Source organism: Culex quinquefasciatus, chromosome 3 (assembly GCF_015732765.1).
Source record: "Culex quinquefasciatus strain JHB chromosome 3, VPISU_Cqui_1.0_pri_paternal, whole genome shotgun sequence".
Taxonomy (NCBI): domain Eukaryota; kingdom Metazoa; phylum Arthropoda; class Insecta; order Diptera; family Culicidae; genus Culex; species Culex quinquefasciatus.
Genome location: NC_051863.1, coordinates 10119868 through 10135810, shown reverse-complemented (window position 1 = coordinate 10135810; position 15943 = coordinate 10119868).

Sequence of the window (15943 nt, the reverse complement as noted above, 5' to 3'; positions counted from 1 at the left end):
TAGTATAAAGAAGGAAATATCTCTTGTTAGCTTAAGATTTTTCCCCTTTCAATATAATTAGCAGTAATTTTTTAAATGAAATTTTCCCTTCTTTTATATGAAATTCATGATGAGAAAAACCTCTTCAAATCTTCGACAATTGAGCTTTTATAATGCAATTTTCCCTTCTTTTGATCAAAATTTTACTTGAAGAAGGAAATCTCTAAATAAATTCACATTTTTCCCTTCTTTTTCCAATTTAATCTAAAGAAACCCCAGAACTGGGCAGCACTCATCCGACACGAGACTAGCGGAAAGATTCACAGACACAGAGAACACAGTTCTAGATGACCGAGAGAATTATGCCCTCGAGTCCATTTTCAAGAAAAAGTTCATCCTTCAATACAAAAAGTGTTCTCTACGGGAACTGAACCAGAGACCTTTAATAGACTAACTCACTGACTAAACTGCCTTGGCCACAGCAGCTTGGTGACACAAGAGTAGTCAGATTTCGATGTATGACTCTTGTTGCAGATTTACTGTTTCAATTAATTAATTAAATTGGTGTGAGTTGGTACCATTATTCTATCGAGATTACCATTGAGCTCTCTATAAATTTTGATGGAATTATACTCTCGATCCTGTATTTTGGGTGAATGGATGTCGATGTTGCTTTTCTTTAAATATTTTGCAATTAAGTTTTTTTATTCAATTTTACCATCATTTTTTATATTTAACTTGAAGAAGGGAAATTCTCTTATAGATGTTGTCTTTAAACATTTATATAATTTCTGCACATTTTTTTTCTGTTGGATTAATTTTTGCAATAAAGTTGTTTATGGAATTTTCCCTTCTTTTATTTATTCAATACTAATCTTAAAGAAGGGACAACTGCCCAAAAAAATAAATGCTGATTACATGTTATTTTTAAGAGAGGTAGGTGAAAAACATAAAAATATTGCGATAGTCTAACATTTAAAGAGTGTCAAAATGTGAATCTTTAAATTTACTTTTCCTTCCATAGGTTGAATTTTATATAAATAAATATAAATGTTATAAAAAAATTCATAATCGAAGTTAATTGTCAAATATTCGAAAAGTATTGCTTTTAGAGATTTTCCCTTCTAAAAGATGAATTTAGAATAAAAGAAGGGAAAATTTCATTACTCATTTGTCAAATATTTAAAGAAAGAAAAAATGTACATCCCTTATTAAGGATGAATATTAAAGAAGAAAAAAATGCATAAAAACAATGATTGCAAAATTTTTAAAAAAAGAACTGACTGCACATTTTTTGAGAGATTTTACCTTATTTTAGCTTTAAAATAAAAGAAGAGCAAATTGCTTTAATAAATTTAAATGCATTTCGTTAAAGAAGAGCAAAATGTACATACATTCTTTAGGTTGAATTTGAAAAAAGGAGGGAAAAGGGTAAACAGTATAAAATCTTTATTGCTAAATTTCAAAGACTGGCAAAACTTACATCACTTTGTTAGGTTGAATTTAAAATAAAAGAAGGAATAATTGAATACAAAAAATTAGTTGCAAAATATTTCAAAAGAAGACAAATCTCAATTTTATATATTTATGAAAAAATGCATTTTATATTTATAAAAAACTGCATTTTCAAGCTTTATTAAGAAAAAAAAGGAAAAAAATACATCTACTGGGAGAAAATGACAAAGATACTAGATTTCTTGAAAACAAAATCATTTTTTATGTACAGTTATCTGCTTAGAAAAAAGGAAAAAACCTTTAAATTATTATTCTTTACAAAAATAAATACTAATTGAACAAAAAAAAAGCTAGCAAAAATTATGCCAAACGTCCATTATGCCAAACGTCCCTGATGTCTTGGACCAATTATGCCAAACGTCCATTATGCCAAACGTCCATCTTGAAAACCCGTTATGCCAAATGTCCATTATGCCAAATGGGGTACACCCTAAAAAAATGTATAAACATTTTGTTTGATTGTAACCATCACGATTAATCACGATTTACAAAAAAAGTATCTAGCGGAATCATGCAAAATTCAAAGATCTAGTTCTAGACTCTGGAAAAACGCAAAGTTGGTTAGAATTATAATATTTTCTAATTCACGAAAATAACTAGACCCTTTTCAATAAAAATATGATTGTTTGTTAAATGGCTGTTAAATTAAGCTTCCCGGTAATTATTAAATATTCCGTTATAACCAGTAAAACAAGACACAACCTTCCCCATACTATCAGCAAACACATTTATTGAACTAAAAATTATCATATTGATTGGACGAGATGATGTTGTCACAAATTGCGTTTTACTAAAACGACAACAGCGAGACAGCTCTCGGGCTCTTGCCGGGAAAATTTCGCGCTGTAATGGGGATGTATGAGGTGGAGCGCGTGGGATTATGTGAAATTTCGATTTAGAGTTTGTGTTTCCCTCCCCCTCGAAACATGCTTCCAATATTGCCTGGAACAGCTCGGTGTGTTGTCAACGGGAGTTGCCATGCAATAAGCGAGCGAGCTTGTAACTTGCGATTTATGGAATTTGTTTTTTTGATGTTGGATTTCTATGTGTCATGTTGGGTGCGGGTTTGTCAAAACATGAAGCAGTTTGGGATTGATTGAATTATTTTGCATTAACTTCTTAAGCTTTCAAAAATATTGATAAAAATCATTAGAAGCTTACCTTGACCAAAAAAACTAGTTATTCTAGCACGATTTTAAAATTCACACAGAATTTTTTTATGAGAAGAGCGTTGTTTAAAATTGTGTAAAGTGCAAACCTCAATCGCACACCCCCAAGCGACATAACTTTGTCTTTTAACTCCAATTGTGATATTTGATTACCCACCAAGGGAGCCACTCAAACCACCTCACCATGAGCTTTGAAGAACTAATTTCGAATTCAACAAGAGGGCTTCCCTAAACGGCGCTTGATAAACTGGGAAACCCTTATTAAATTCTCTCGAAACAACAACAGCAACTTTCGAAAAACATAAACTCACACAACCTGCCAACTTCCCGTTGAACCCCTTTTGACAGCTCCGGAGCCCATAAAAATAACTTCACGTTTTCGACAAATTTTCATTAGACCCTTTTGCGCACCTACCTATTTGTTGACAGAAAGTTTTCGAGGGCACACCTCGGCATTACCCCCCCCCCCCCCCCCTCGAGTACTCCAGCTGTGTTTTTCCAACCCGGCAGGGGGGAAAACTCTCCGGGGAGAGGTGTTACGCACGCCGGGAGTCACGTCCACACATTACGCATCCCTCGGTTGACACCATCAAATTATGAGAGAAGTAGTAATTTTGCTTTAAAAAAACGCCGACATTTTTTAAAATTGATTTATGAAATTTTGACATTTTACAAAATGACAATTTCATAAAAATTGACAAAAATAGAAAAAAAAATAAGCAAAAAATAGTTTTTACACATTACAGTGCATCCCCAGCAAGATCACCCTAATCTTAGAGAACGTGTCGTCCCCCTTGAAGTGCTATCGAGCACTCCGTCCTGTTTAAGAAGCCATTTTTATACTATGACACGAGTATGTACGCTGCACACGTGCACGTGTAAAAGTGCTGGAAAATTAGGTCCAGTTCACGCTGCTGTCACTAATCATATGTGAAGTCACTTCCGGAAAAATCTCAATTTCGCGTATCTCCAAGATGAATGTGAGGTGTGAGGTGTGAGGTGTGAGGTGTGAGGTGTGAGGTGTGAGGTGTGAGGTGTAAGCTGTGAGCTGTGATCTGTGATCTGTGAGCTGTGAGCTGTGAGCTGTGAGCTGTGAGCTGTGTGCTGTGAGCTGTGAGCTGTAAGCTATGAACTGTGAGCTGTGAGCTGTGAACTGTGAGCTATGAGCTGTGAGCTGTGAGCTGTGAGCTGTGAGGTGTAAGGCATTTTCTTCTGAAGAAAAATCAACACAACTGAAAAAGTTCGAAAGAACTAACAAGATATTCAGAAATAATTAGGTACCACTCAGTCATCAATCGTCACGGTGTCATCATTATCAGCGCAGCGCCACTTTGACAGGTGATCCATTCCCTCGGCGTTCCCCGGGTTATCACCTTCGACCGCGCTCGTTGATGCGCCCGGCTCATCTCTTGACCCTCGTCAACCTTCGTCATACTTTCAAGCGGCTGACAATGAATCAATTTTCCCCGTTCGCTTATCACGCCTTTGCTCAGGCGTGAAAAGACGATCGTCCGTTTTCTTTGTTATTTTCTTGGTGACTTGAGAGGTGTGAATTTCATCAATCTTTTCGCTTAAAGTTGCAAGAAGCGCAATGAACCAAAGTCGTAAAATCTAGGAAAATTCTGTAACTTTTCAACAATTTAAAGCCAAGAAAAAGCATCTGCCCAACAAGACAACGCAAAATCCATCATCATTTTTCATTTTCGTCCAACCGTTTTTTTTCCTCGTCAACTTCCCAGAAATCATAACATACAGCAAACCAGCACTTTCTGTGTTACGTCGAAGCAGAAATCACTTGTGCTCTTTCGTTGATACCAGAGTGAGCAAAAATAAAAAGATATTTTCAGCGAAATGGGGCCAAAGTCGAGCTTTGTTTTTTTTTTTTGTATCTTGGACTTGTCAGTCCTGGCCAAAGGCTGGGATTAAATTGTTCGACCCAATGAGCTTTTGCTTTATATGATTTCGGTGGAAAATAGAGACTAAACTCTTGGAAAGTGGCTGGGAATTGGAGGAAGTTACGTGACGTTACGGATGTATGAAGCAATATTGTTGTTCGAGCCAAAGCAAACTAAACTCAAAATGATAGAAAATAAAGCCAACACAATGAATGCTGAAAACTCAAGTTGAATATTGATCCTTTCACTGTAACTTGGATTTTGCCCGCAGTTTTCTCTCGCACTTTTGACAACAAGAATTCACAAAACTAGGCAACCGCTCGTTGTTTATTTACATTTCCAGTCGCAGTTTCCACCAAACTGGACTTTCGCACTTCAAAACTGCGAGTGACAGCTGGAAAACAAGCGATTAACCTCGGCTCGCTTTGATCATTTTTGAGGAAATTCAAAACTTCTCAAGCCATTCTGACAAGTCGCAATAGTGCGATCAGTAGCAATAATTTAGTGCGAAGTTGAGTTATTGGGAATTGCGCAATACAACATATTTGCAATTTCGGAAAACAACATTTGAATTGGATTTTTTCAGTGAAACATTGTTTCTCCAATTAAATGTTACTTGCCGTTAAGATAAGTGTCAAACTCCACAACAGTATTAAAAAGTATTAATTTTGATACAAGCTGAAAAGTTGAACTTCGGAGACCTTTTAAACAATCTTTGACCATTTTTTTGTTTTCCATTTTTTTTCAAGACATTTTTTCAGAATTTGTTATTTCACATTCTGACTTGAAACAATGTAGATGTCAGTCAAAAACGCAATCAAAGTTGGCCCAACCAAATGACAATCGTACTAACACAAATCAAGCTACCAAACAAGTCAGTAGATTTAATCTATCACAAAAGGATTTATTGGAAGAAATTTTTCTGAGTTTATTTATTTTATATTTCTAAGATCTTTCACATGAGCAATTCTTCACCAAAATTGGAAATGGATTTTATTTCTATTTTTAGATTTGAAACAAACTTCGTGGGGTCCACTAATACAAGGCTCCATACAATGTTGGCGGCTGTCCATAAAAATATGTTACGTAAATAATTGATAATCTGTAACTTTTCATGAAATTTTCTGTCCAATTTGGTGTTTTCGACAGTGTTTAAGGAAAAAATAGTCACACGGTTTTTATCGAATTTAAAATTTTTTTTTTAGTTTAAAATCAATTTCACAAAATCCGTTTTTTACATTTTTAATTTTGTTGGTATGTTTTATAGGAAAAAATCTAATTTTTTGAGTCATAGATAATAAAGCAAAAAAATTCGCTGCCAAGTAATGATTTTTAGAAAAAAGGTGTTTCCGGAAAAAAATTAGTCAAAAAAATCAGTTCAGTTTTTAATGTAAAACCAAATTTGCAATCGAAAAGTACAAATAAATCTATATAGTCTTAAACTTTAAGTTTAATATAAACTAAAAAATTCCCATTTTTCATTTTGTTATATAGTGTCCATGATTGTCCATTCCTAAAAAATATTTGTTTTCGAAAGTTCAAATTTCCAATCAAGAGGCTTTCCGATAGATATATTTAAATATTATTAAATCAAGGCTAATATTTAAAAAGTTCCAAACATTTGATATTACGCCCATTTCTTATATTAGTCTTGATTCCAAGACTTTTCAAGAATAAGCAATCATGGACACTATCTTAAAACAGCGAAAAACAGGTTTTTTTTCATTCAAAATTTAACTTACGAGCAATTCTCTAAGATTTCAGTCATTCGATTTTTTGTATTTTTTAATCCGGCTGAAACATTTTGGTGCCTTTGGTATGCCCAAAGAAGCCATTTTGCATCATTAGTTTGTCCATATAATTATTTATTCAAATTTAACAGCTGTCCTTACAAAAATGATATATGAAAATTCAAAAATCTGTATCTTTTGAAGGAATTTTTTGATCGATTTGGTGTCTTCGGGAAAGTTGTAGGTATGGATAAGGACTACACTGAAAAAAAAATTATACACGGTAAAAAAATTTGGTAATTTTTATTTAAACTTTTTGTCACTAAAACTAGATTTGCAAAAAACTAGATCGGAAAATTTCTCGAATGTTTCTTATTTTAACATTGAAAATCGGACTATTAGTTGCGAGATATCGACATTAGAAAATGGTGGGTTGTTTGGGCGAGCCTTAGAAAACATCAATTTTCCTTTTTTTAAACCTTTGCATCGCAATATCTCAGCAACTAAGGGTCGTATCAAAAAAGTTCAAAAAAGCAAAATATAGAGAATTTTTTCAGCTATTCAAAAATATTTTTTTCAAAAGTGGGCAAACATGTGCACTTATTAAAAAAAAACTGTGACTTTTAAAAAAAAATCCTAAATATGGCTTTATCTGGAAAACGGTGCACTTTATGAAAATTTAACTGAAGTTTTTGATTGCAAATTTGATTTTAAATCGAAAAATGAAGTTGAAATTTTTTTTGAAAAAAATAGTGTTGATTCGAAAATTTACAACTCGGTTAAAGATTTTTTGCACAACCTGGAAATTTTAAATCCCCTAAAACATATCAAAAAATTTAAAAAAAATTAAAAATAGTGTTTTTTTGCAAATCAAGTTTTAGTGACAAAAAATAAAATTAAAAATCACCAAAATTTTTTTAACCGTGTTTCATTTTTTTTTCAGTGTAATCCTTATCTATACCTACAACTTTGCCGAAGACACCAAATCGATCAAAAAATGCCTTCAAGAGATACAGATTTTTGAATTTTCATATATCATTTTTGTATGAACAGCTGCCAAATTTGTATGGAAAATTATATGGACAAACTAATGATGCAAAATGGCTTTTTTGGGCATACCAAAGGCACCAAAAAAGTTTCAGCCGGATTAATAAATACAAAAATTGAAATTCAAAAAAAAAGATCGATTTCGTAGAGAATAGCTCTTATAGAGATTATATGTTGAAAACGGTGCAATTTTTGAAAAAAATATCTCTTCGATTTCAAATTGTTATACAATGATTTTGCCTTTTAATTTTTTTAATATGATTTCAATTTCTTCCATAAAAACAAGTTTGAAGAAAAAATCAATTACATGGTGGCTGGTTGGTTGGTTGTCCCTTTACTTTTCAGTGCCTCAAAAGTTGCGGTATTTTGTCTACATATAGAAAAAAAAATAAAAAAATACAAATTTTGTTAACCAGATTTTTGTTAAAAAAAATTCTGAAATCGGGTGAGTAATTTTTCCTTGTTGCTTTTCCGAAGGCATCGAGTTGATCAGAAAATTACTTCAAAAGTTACAGATTTTTATGGAAAATTTAGGGTTTTCAATTATTAAAATATTTAAAATTCTAAAAAGCAGTTCATTGAAAACCAGTGTTGCGTTCCTCACGCGCTCACGCGCTCATGAGCGCTCACTTTTCGCTCATTCGTGAGGAGGAGCGCTGCGCGAGCTAGCTCACGTTTGCCCGCGCTCACGTTTGCTCCGATTTTTTCAGCTCGCGTTTGTTCCACGCTCGCGCTCGCGCTCATATTTCGCTCACAGAGCGCTCATTTTGGACGTGTCGCTAATCATTTAACGTTTTTGAGAAAGTTTTTTTTTCAATTCTAGATGGATTTTTCGCGTCAGGTGCAGTAGGGCTGTGGAAATATGACTTTGTGAACCAATTTTATGATATATGAATTGGAATAGCTTATTTTGATCAATCATGTTTCTAAATAAAAGGTTGGATTCGCAAGGGTCAAATATTTTTTTAGACATACAGTCGAATGTATAAATATTTTAGAATTCAAAGGCCTTATTGTAGCAGAGAGGGGCGGAGGAGTATAGACGCCTAAATAAAAGGGCCTGTAAACCTTACAAAAACTTACAAAAAAATGAATTGATTCAAGAGGATTTATGCTTTGGTAAGCTCGATTCAAGGTTAAATGCTTGTTTGATTAAAAAATAACATTAAACTGTTTTTATGTACCTAATCAGTGTTTTGAATACATTTCCAGATTGCGGGTCAGAATGAGCTACCATAAAAAAAAAGTTATTCCGTTTATTAAATCTTTCAGTGATTCAGTGATTAGAAACGGCTAATCATTTTTATAAGGTTAGTCTTTATTTGGCAAACATTATAGGAAATAGGGTAACATTTTTGAAACAGTTCTATTTTAAACATATGCGTCAAAATTCCTAAGGGTTGACGGAACGGAATCGACGTAACACCTTATAATGTGGCCCTCTTAAACCTTGCGGTTTCGTCAACGGATCCACAGGCGTGTATCGTTCTTTTCGCGACAAGACTCCGCCTCCCGGGTCTGCTAAGTGTGAAGGTATGGGCACGGGGAGAGGGCACCGAATACCTATATTTACACTTAGCATTTTTGCGTCCGCCTCGGGATTCGAACCGGCGACCTCTGGATTGTGAGTCCAGTGCGCGGTCCGATTGATCCACACAGGCAGACTAAGGGTTGAAATAACCCTTTTGACTCAAATCAAATAAATTGTCAATATTTTTCACCACGAAAAGGTCGGCTCTTCTTCCACACAGAAAAAAAAAATCATGGTAATATTACATCTGGGAAGGGGTACATCTTTTATGTCAGAAAAAAGGTGTAATTTTACATCTGGAAATGTGTAATTTTACCACTTTTCTGTTGTAATGTCATTTTTTCAGTCTAAATTGAGGTAAAATTATATCATAAAAGAGGTAATATTCAACCTTCCAAAATTAAAGCTTCCAAATTTACATTATTTTTTTCTGTGCAGCAAGTGGATTTTATTCAACACTTTCGCAACCAAACCTCTGAAAGTATTCAATCATTCTTGTTCAAAAAATCATTAAAGTTATATTTGATTTTTTGAACAAGGATGATTGTAACTGTTTAAAAGAATATTTAAAAATAAATAAAATATACATAAATTGTCAATATTTTCGTACATAACGAAAATACAATATGGTCCAATATGGATTTGATTTGTGAACAAACAGTGCATCTCTCCACGTCAATGAATGTTTACATTATGAAATTAGTTTTTTGTTCCTTGTTCAAAAAAGGTCTAGATTTTAAATAGAACGTAAATTTCGGTTCGCTGATCAGATCCATTTCATTGCCTACTTTTGTTTGTTCGACCACTTTCTTGTTTGTTTTTGCTGCCTGTGCTGAGATAGTTCTAGAAACTTCGTTTCAAACAGGCAGATGCTTCAACAGGAAAAAACAACTACCTACTTTGGCTCACCAGCTCACGTGAGCGCAAAACGCTCCGGTGAGCGTGAGCGAGCACGAGCTACCTGATAAAAACTCACGCTCCAGCTGGAGCGAGCAAGCCTTCCGTGAGCGCTCGCTCATTCGCAACCCTGTTGAAAACTAACTGAGATAAAAAAGAAAGCAAAATTTTTGACATGTGAAATTCATCCATAATTTGCTAAGATTTGGACATTTAAAAACACAACTTTTGAATACAAAAAAAAATCTGTGAGTTTAAACAATATTGCAAACATGAGCAGTTTTTAAAATCATAGAAAAAAATCATTCAATTTATTTATTTCATTGTTTTTCGAGTACGAAAAGTTGACTAGTTTCTATAAAAAGGATTAATCTTTAGGTTTCTGTGAAAGGATTATTTTATGAAAAACACTTTAACTTGCTATTCCATAAATAACATGCTTCAAATATTACTAAATATCAAAACTATCATTGTTTTATTGGACGTAACAAAAAAAAGTGACTAAATGAAGTAAATTTGGAAGAATATTGTGATAATATTTGTTTCTGCCTTTAAATTCAAAAGGGTTTCATTTTTTTAATCCATTGAGATGAATCTGAGTTGATTCATTCCTACTATTAATCATTTCAAGAAAAATTAGAATCCTGCGCTCCAATTAATCGCCGCAGAAAGATATCGTCGCAATGGAAAATCTATAGAGAAGGCAAGAGAGTAGGCTTCGACAAAAAATTTAAAAACATTGTTGATTGTCAATCTGAAAAAAAAAATCGTTGGGACTTTTGGTGATGGCTGTTGGTTTTAACTGACTGATCTTTGGTGACGGAATCTGCGGTTCTGCGACCTTTGCGGCCGGCTTGTTGGCTTCCGTACAAGTGCCGGAATCTGCGACCTTCGCAACAAGCTGTATCGTTCCGTCAAACGGAGGCTCAGCGGGTGTTGTTGGTTTCGTCGGGCAGGTTTCCCCCTCGTTGGTGAACCAGCTGCCCAGGCATACGCTAATCGTGGCATGTCCTGAGGAGAACCTCCATGAAGGTTGCATACACTTATGGTTCTGGGGTCTATATGACCCAGAAATGTTTTTGGCTTCAAAAATTCGGAATCTCAACCGATTTTGGATGTCTTGGCCGCAAATAAAAGGTTAGGATGTCTTCTTTGCGATTCTGGCTGGCAAAACCGGTTTTGGTCACTGTGGCCACCGGGAACCTACTACAACCGAAAAAAGTCATTTTCGAGGACCCGAATTTGAGGACCTGTATCTCCGAAACGATAACACCTAGCAGATTCCTTCCGGTTGCATATGACGGGTTATTTTCCAACTTTAATCTCCCGTATAGATAATTTTTCCAAAGTGGAACCCGTGGAATATACTAAAACATGATTTTTACAGCTTTTGTTACAAAATCAACAGTGGGCCCATTTTTTCAACCGGAATTTTTTTTGTAAATCATCACATAGCTACACTACATATAGCCCCTGATAGTTTGAAATCGGTTCCAGCCAACTGTGGCCAATCCGGAACCGGTTCCAGGGTACCGTAAAAACGGTCCAATAATGTTCTAGCTAGAAACTCGTCATGTTGGATATTAAGCTCCGGAACCGGTTATCCGTGGCCACTGGAGGACACTTCCGGAATGTGCGACAAATCAAACACCATGGAATTGCAAAATATAATCATCTGTAGTAATGCCGATATCCTCTAACCCAGGCTGGTCACTCCGGAACCGGAAACAGGTGGCCACTGGTGAACACGCCCGCGTTTTGCCCCCATCCGACCTGGTACGGAAACCGACATTTTTCTTAACATTTGTAAAAATGTGACAGCAATGGAAAGTTGAAATCTACACGGTTGCTGCGATGAATTTGAAATACGCTTGCGCTCCTATATTTGAGACCCCTACAAGAAAATCACCAAAACTGATTTTTTCTCAATACGCGCAATATAAAACCCCAGAATTAACCATGAAACTATCCTGCAATTCACTATCTTTGCAGCAGGAGCAGCTCCTTCAACTCTTCGCAAGAGCACAATCACTTTCGTGGGGGGGTAAATACCACTTTAACTATAGCTGGCAGCTGACTGGTGGCGGCGGCGGTGGTTTCCTTCCTCTAGAGGAAGAACGCCAGCGAGCTCGGACCGGTGACCAGAAACTGAACGGAACGGCGAAACGTGTCGAGTCGTGCCCGACGAAAACTGCAAGTCTGCACCGTGGTTGATAAGTGCATTTTACGCCATCAAGGATCGATGAACGACGTGTGTGTGTGTGTGTCCTCTTCTTCAGTTTTGAAAGGGGATTGTGCTGTTTTGACACATTTGACATTTTGATGTTTGTAGGGTAGATCGATCTGAAATTTTTATTACTTGTGGCAAAATTGACAGTTCAATTTTAAATCGTTAAGAAGTGATGGCAATATGACAAAAAAGCACGACTACGACAAGCCTTTGTGGTATGTAAACGAGGAGAAGAACGTCAACGTTGGTTGGTTGGTTGGTCGGTCGGTTGATGCAAGGAGGATGTTCAAGTAACCCTTCTGCCATAAAATCTGAACCGGTCGATCCCGGTATTGACAGTGGTCGGGAAGGAGCAAGGAGGCGAGGTGTTACGATGAGGAGGGAAATTCGAACAGATGACAGAAACGGCAGCAGCTTGGCCCGGCTCCGGGAAGGAAGATACAGTGAGAGAGAGAGAAGAGGGTCCTCGTTTTCCAGAACGATGCAGCTCTCACCGTGTAATGGAAATTTTATCAACGTTCGCCTCTTTGGTAGTTTTACAACAACTTTAAGCCCAATTGCGATGCCGGCAGGGGTGTGAAATTGTGTTTTGTTTGAGGAAATGTGCTCAAAATGTGGAAAATTTTCAGCTGTAAAACGCTGCTGTAAAGGCTGTTGTAAAATTTCGATAAAGCCTCTAACAAATTTCCAAAATAGTAGTTTATGCAACAAGTTGCAAAAAGAGGATTTTTTCAGCACGAGTCGTACATTTATCTAACGAGGTTCACCGAGTTAGATAAATACGACGAGTGATGAAAAATTAAGTTTTGCAACGAGTTCCATACAACATTTTTTACAATTCCGAAAAACACCCTTTGGACAGAATTATAGGACAAATGTCCATGCATTGAGTCAATGAATCGTTCAAATCAAAAAAATGATGAAAAGTATAACTTTTCCTAACAAGTGCGGAAAAGTTCAACTTTTCAGCATCCATTTCAGTGAAAAGTTCAACTTTTCAGCATCCATTTCAGTGAAAAGTTCAACTTTTCAGCATCCATTTCAGTGCTGAAAAGTAGAACTTTTCAGCATTTGTTTTGAAAAGGGTTACTATTCGATTCTGTTATTTTTGGTACAGAAAAGTAGGCTATTTCGTCGTTCAAGAATGACAGGAACAGTTTCGGTAACATTCAATGAAATAAATCGTTTATTAGATGAATAAAGTGGTATTGGTGTAATAACTGGTTTATAAGGCTTTACCAATGCACAGTGGTCCAGATCGCAAAAGTAAGAGGAAACCTGGAAACCAACCTAAGCAACTATGTCAAACACACCAATGCTTTATCACGCAATCTACGCCTTCTACGACTAATTTTGTCAATAGCATCAAATCAAACCCCTCAAAAATCAGTTTTTTATCGTAGAACGTTAAATTCTTTAGAAAAGTGAAGTTCTGTTTCCATCTAATTTTGCCCACTAAACCTGAATCTAACCTCAGAATTGAGCCATAGTGTCAAAATATCGATCGCCATCTCGCTTTTGGCAACTTTTCCCGATTTTGGCAGCACCCGAATTTATTTGGTATTCTTGACCTTTTCGTGCTTTCAAAACATGAATTGATTTGATATTGCTAAAAATTAATTATTTTTGATGCAAAACGATTACCATTTTTTTCTGTGTATTTTGATTACACTTAGACTACCTTTAACACGAGTTTTATTCAGAGGCAATCGTTTGTCCTTCTTCAATGATTTTCAATCAAATTTATGGAAATTTTTTACATCTTACAAAAAAGGCACATTTTCAAATAATTGTACAGTCGACTTTCTGGCTGTCGATCTTCTTGATATCAATAATTCTTCATCTATCGATGAATTCTTCAGTCCCTTCAATCTGCATACTTCAATTATCTTCATTCCTCGATATTTTCCCTTGCTCTTCCGGTTGTCAATAATTTCACTTTCTCATGGCTTGCATAGACATTTTTCTTGGCGAAACGAAGCTTTGAAGGGTGTTTGTTTTTGTTTGATGGACGTTGCCATGATTCTCCCCCATAGCTGGGTATCAAGCAAACATATTTTCAATCGAGTCTTCATTTTGCATCGTTCTGTAAACTGATGATTCTCTTCCTCGACGGTCTCTTGGATATTGACAACCATATAGTCGACTGTGCCACTTTTAGATGGCTTCAATTTATATTAAACTTGATTTTTTCTGTTAAAACACGTTTTTTATGTACTTTCGCCACTTTCAGAGATCCTGATTTTTTTAAGCGTGTAAAATATAGAGCTCAATGAAAATTGATTAATTTCTAACCTTATTTAATACCTTCTTCGAGAAAATTTCCAGAGATTAAAATATGCAGTTAATTTTCCGATTTAATCTTTTGTATAAATAGGTTATTATCTTGATTATTATGGAACATTGACAGAATTCAAAAAAATATATTATGGCTTACTAACTTTTGAATCTTTTATGAGCTCTACGAAATCGGTCTTTTTTCTTAAATTAAAATTTTTGTATTTTTTAATCCGACTGAAACTTTTTTGGTGCCTTCGGTATGCCCAAAGAAGCCATTTTGCATCATTAGTTTGTCCAAATAATTTTCGATACAAATTTGGCAGCTGTTCATACAAAAATGGTACGTAAATATTCGAAAATCTGTATCTTTTGAAGGAATTTTTTGATCGATCTGGTGTCTTCGGCAAAATTGTAGGTATGGATATGGACTACACTGAAAAAAAATGATACACGGTAAGAAAAAAATTGGTGATTTTTTATTTAACTTTTTGTCACTAAAACTTGATTTGCAAAAAAAAACGCTTTTTTGTAATTTTTAATATTTTTTGATATGTTTTAGAGGTGTTAAATATTTATTATCGCGGACTTTTTTTAATATAAAACAATGTACACTTGTTCCGTTGTACTTCAACTCTGCTCGTCCAAGGACGAGCTCACCTTTATTAAGTATTTCCATGTCGGTAGATCAACTACCTCCCTAGTATTATAATTGACTACCTATCGACTTAACTTCATTTAACCTCCTAGATTTAGTCATTGCGTTTACCTGTTGACGTATATAAGTTTTATTGTCTTATATCGCCAAACAGAGATGGTAAATATGGGAAAAAGGGCGTGTTGTGGTTCAGGCCACAACATCACTATCCCCCTCGGAAAAGGTTTTTTATTATCTAAGAGATCTTTTTTTATCTTATCATTTAATGTTGTCAATAGTGCTACAATACTTTGAAACCTATTTATGTGACATTTATAGATGTGTTGTCTGAATTTGTAGAGGTTTTGTTTTATGTAGATTGTTTTCATTTGTTTCATAAGTTTTCATGATGTTTTTGACTTTTTCTGAAATACGGTATTGTTTTGTTTGATACATATTGTTTACAAAATTTACTTAAACTAATGTTAGTTGATGGAACCGAATACCCGCGGTTTACTCGGGATTAGTAGGATACAATAAAAGTAGTAAATCAATTTTTATGTTTACTGATTTTGAATGGATACGTTTCATATTTTTGTTTACTTTGCTATTATTAATTTTACTTTTAATTTAATATGTTTTTTTTTCTAGACAGCAAAAATAATGTTTTACAATTGAAAGACGCGAAAATTATGCTAGTTACACTGATTACATTTCCTAAAATTTGAAAGATTTCAATAAAATATATTGAAATGTGAAATGTGCAGGATGACTATAGGCGTTGAAAATGTGTGAATACACTTTGTGATGATGGTGCTGAAGATGTCTTGATGTTGTTGTTTTGGAACCGTTTTGATTGTTAACGGTTTCGTTTTCGTGAATCTTTTGATGACGACCACGATCTCGGCGACGATTTAGATGAAGATGAAGATGGCGAAACAATTAGAATTGTTTGGTCTGAAGGTTGGAACGTGGGGATCTCCTTCCCCTACAAAAATATGTGTTGTCTTATGCAGATTTTACTTAACTACTTTGT